Here is a 4561-nt window from a genome sequence, read left to right on the forward strand (position 1 = left end):
CTCAAGTAAAGTTGACCTGTCAATCATTCATTAATGTGTAAATGAGAAAGCATTTAGTCTCTTGCTTAACTTATTTACTTGATTTATTTCAGTTGCTTGAAGAGAATATTATGACATTTGTGAAGAACGAGCTGAAGAGGTTCAAGAGGATTCTTAGTCCAGAACTCCCAGAAGGCTTTGAGAGTCAGAAGCAGGATAAGGAAGTGGTGGATGCTGAAGATGAGAAGCAGGAGAGCAGTGCCAGAGAGGGGGCTCTGAAGATCACACTGCACGTCCTGAGGAAAATGAACCAGAAGGAGCTTGCTGACACACTGGAGAAAAGTAAGAGCTGTCTGTCTCATGTTAAATGCTGTTTTAGAACATTTAAAAGCTGTAGCTAAAGTACAGCTAAAGTAGCTGTGTAACTCAATGATATTGTAGCAGCCTTAACATAACAACTAGTGACCTCATCAAGTAGCAGCAGGGATGTGTTGTGTTGATTAAATTAGAGAGAGAGAGAGAGAGAGAGAGAGAGAGAGAGAGAGAGAGAGAGAGAGAGAGAGAGAGAGAGAGAGAGAGAGAGAGAGAGAGAGAGAGAGAGAGAGAGAGAGAATAATAATATAATCAGTCACACCAGTCTGTAATGCATTATGAAAACATTTATACAGTCAGTTAAGAGAATAAATTATTTTTTATTTAAAATGTTATAACAGTCCTACAATACTGTAGGCATTAAAACAGACGTAATATTAATATCCTCTGTGTTATTTCTTCGTTCAGATGAGCTTGCTGTGATTTGCCAACGTGGACTCAAATCTAATCTAAAGAAGAAGTTTCAATGTGTATTTGAGGGGATCGCTAAACAAGGAAACCCAACACTTCTCAATAAGATCTACACAGAGCTCTACATCACAGAGGGTGGAACAGGAGAGGTCAATAATGAACATGAGCTGAGACAGATTGAGACAACAACCAGGAAACAAGCAAGACCAGAGACTGCAGTCAAATGTAACGACATTTTCAAACCCTTAACTGGACAAGACAAACTTATCAGAACTGTGCTGACAAAGGGAGTCGCTGGCATTGGAAAAACAGTCTCTGTGCAGAAGTTCATTCTGGACTGGGCTGAAGGAAAAGCAAATCAGGATGTCCAATTTGTATTTTCATTCCCTTTTCGGGAGCTGAATTTGATGAAAGAGGAAAAACACACTTTCGTTAAACTTCTCAATCACTTCTCAATGGAAACCAAATAATCAAGAATCTCCAACTACGACAAGTACAAAGTTCTGTTCATCTTTGATGGTCTGGATGAGTGCCGACTGCCCCTAGACTTCCAGAAGAACAAGATGTGTTGTGACGTCACAGAGTCAACCTCAGTGGATGTTCTGCTGACAAATCTCATCAAGGGAAATCTGCTTCCCTCTGCTCTCCTCTGGATAACTACCCGACCTGCAGCAGCCAATAAGATCCCTTCAGGGTGTGTTGACCAGGTGACAGAGGTACGAGGGTTCAATGACCCACAGAAGGAGGAGTACTTCAGGAAGAGATTCAGTGATGAGGACCTGGCCAGCAGAATAATCTCACACATAAAGACATCAAGGAGCCTCCACATCATGTGCCACATTCCAGTCTTCTGTTGGATTTCTGCAACAGTACTTGAACACATGCTGAAACTTAAGAGAGAAGAGATGCCCAAGACTCTGACTGAGATGTACTCACACCTTGTGGTGTTTCATACCACACAGAAGAATGAAAAGTATCTTGGGAAAGAAGAGACAGGTCCACACTGGAATAAAAAAAGCATTCTGTCACTGGGAAAACTGGCTTTTCAACAGCTTGTGAATGGCAATCAGATTTTCTATGAAGAAGACCTGAAAGAGGCTGGCATTGATGTCAATGAAGCCTCTGTGTACTCAGGATTGTGCACACAGCTCTTTAAAGAGGAATGTGGGCTGTACCAGGACAAGGTGTACTGCTTCGTGCATCTGAGCATTCAGGAGTTTCTGGCTGCTGTATATGTGTTCCTCTCATTCATCAACAACAATCAGAATCTAATGGCCGAACCTCAAGTTACTGAAGTTACTGTCTACAAGAGTGCTGTGGATAAAGCCTTACAAAGTGAGACAGGAAACCTGGACCTGTTCCTCCGCTTCCTTCTGGGCCTCTCACTGGAGTCCAATCAGAAGCACTTACGAGGTCTACTGACAAAGACAAGAAGCAGCTCACAGAGCCGTGAAGAAACAGTCAAGTACATCAAGGAGAAGATCAGGGAGAATCCCTCTCCAGAGAGGTGCATCAATCTGTTCCACTGTCTGAATGAACTGAATGACCATTCTCTAGTGGAGGAGATCCAAAGCTACCTGAGATCAGGAAGTCTCTCAGAAGAAGAACTGTCACCTGCACAGTGGTCAGCTCTGGTCTTTGTGTTGCTGACTTCAGAAAAGGAGCTGGATGTGTTTGACCTGAAGAAATACTCCAGATCAGAGGAAGGTCTTCTGAGGCTGCTGCCAGTGGTCAAAGCCTCCAGAGCTGCTCTGTGAGTACATAAAATGACATTTAAGTACTAATCATCAGGAAGAAATATTCAGTTTAGAGAAAAAGATATATTATAATATGTTTATAATATATATAAAATGAAATTGAAAAACGTACTGAATCAGTGCATTGGTGTTCACATTAGTATAACAATATGACCATGCAATTCTAGGAGACGGAAGATTAATCTATATGTTGTTTAAGAGAATAAACCAAATGCATCTGCCATTGTCCTTCTACACTACTGGTTTTAAATTAACAGTGTGTTTTTGAAATCATGATGATCTCTTTGCAGCCTGTCAGGCTGTGGAGTCACAGAGAAAGGCTGTGCTTCTCTGGTCTCAGCTCTGAAGTCAAACCCCTCACACCTGAGAGAGCTGGACCTGAGTAACAATGGCCTGAAGGATTCAGGAGTGAAGCTGCTCTCTGCTGGACTGGGGAATCCCCACTGTAAACTGGAGACTCTGAGGTCAGTATTCCTGTAGTTGGTCAACAAGTGAGAACTGTTCACCAGATCCACATGTGTTTACCAGGCACACATAGTCCACACCATATGTGTTTGGACAGTGAAGCTTACAGTTTTACATATGGTTCTATGCTCCAGCATTTTGGATTTCACATAAAATGTTTCATATTAGGTGACAGTACAGAATGTCGCCTGTTATTTGATGTTAATGGTGAGAGGTTAGCATGTTTTGTTGTAGCCTCTGTAACTTTCTCATTCATTATTATTCTCAATCATGGCATCATCAGGATTACTTTAGTAGTGTTTAGAAACATGTTATCTACTCACTTAGAAAGAAAATGACTCAACACCAAAGAATAGCAGTGTGGTTTTAATATGATTTTAATCTTTACAGGCTGTCAGGCTGTCTAGTCATAGAGGAAGGCTGTGCTTCTCTGGTCTCAGCTCTGAGGTCAAACCCCTCACACCTGAGAGAGCTGGACCTGAGTAACAATGACCTGAAGGATTCAGGAGTGAAGCTGCTCTCTGCTGGACTGGGGAATCCCCACTGTAAACTGGAGACTCTGAGGTCAGTATTCCTGTAGTTGGTCAACAAGTGATAACTGTTCACCAGATCCACATGTGTTTACCAGGCACACATAGTCCACACCATATGTGTTTGGACAGTGAAGCTTACAGTTTTAAATTTGAGATAGAATGTTTCATATTAGGCAACAGTACAGAATGTCTTCTTTTATTTAAAGGTATTCATATATATATATTTTACCATTTAGAAATGAAAGCACTTTACATATCTAGTTCTCCCATTTGTAAAAGTCGTAATAATTTGGGCATATTCACTTATATTGTATTAAAGTACTTTTACTTACTTTTTTTATTTAGCAGACGCTCTTATCCAGAGCGTCTTACAGGAGCAGTTAGGGTTAAGTGCCTTGCTCAAGGGCACATCGACAGATTTTTCACCTAGTCGGCTCGGGGATTAGAACCAGCGACCTTTCGGTTACTGGCACAACGCTCTTACCCACTAAGCTACCTGCCGCCCCGTCATAACTTTAGTATTTGGTCCCATATTCCTTACCTGCAGTGATTACATCAAGCTTGTGATTCTACAAACTTGTTGAATGCATTTGCAGTTTGTCTTGGTTGTGTTTTGGATGATGTTTTTCCCAATAGAAACTGAATGGTGAATAATGTCCTGTCATTTTGGAGTCACTTCACTTGTATTGTCAGTAAGAATAGAAGATGTTTCTGAACACTTCTACATTCATGTGGATGCTACTATGATTATGAATAATCATGAATGAATCGTGAATGATGATGAATGAGAAAGTTACAGAGGAACAAGGATCATACCCCCTCTGTTATTGGTAATGGTGAGAGGTTAGCATGTTTTGTTGTAGCCTCTGTAACTTTCTCACTCATTATTATTCATGATTCATTCATAATTTTTCTTAATCAAGGCATCATCAGGATTAATTTAGTAATGTTTAGAAACATGTTATCTACTCACTTAGACAGAAAATTACTCCAGTCATCATCCACCATTCAGTTACTATCGGGCAAAACATAACCCAAAACACA

General features: G+C 40.8%; 1 pseudogene across 1 annotated transcript; it reads left to right on the forward strand.

The window, feature by feature from the left end:
- Positions 1 to 255: 255 nt before the first annotated feature.
- LOC311118171 (NLR family CARD domain-containing protein 3-like) lies at positions 256 to 2664 on the forward strand (annotated as a pseudogene). Its single transcript has 3 exons — positions 256 to 321; positions 760 to 2352; positions 2660 to 2664. The product of its transcript is annotated as an NLR family CARD domain-containing protein 3-like (transcript).
- Positions 2665 to 4561: the final 1897 nt, after the last annotated feature.

The sequence above is a fragment of the Coregonus lavaretus genome (genome assembly GCF_964263955.1).
Source record: "Coregonus lavaretus genome assembly, contig: HAP1_SCAFFOLD_1089, whole genome shotgun sequence".
NCBI classification, from domain to species: domain Eukaryota; kingdom Metazoa; phylum Chordata; class Actinopteri; order Salmoniformes; family Salmonidae; genus Coregonus; species Coregonus lavaretus.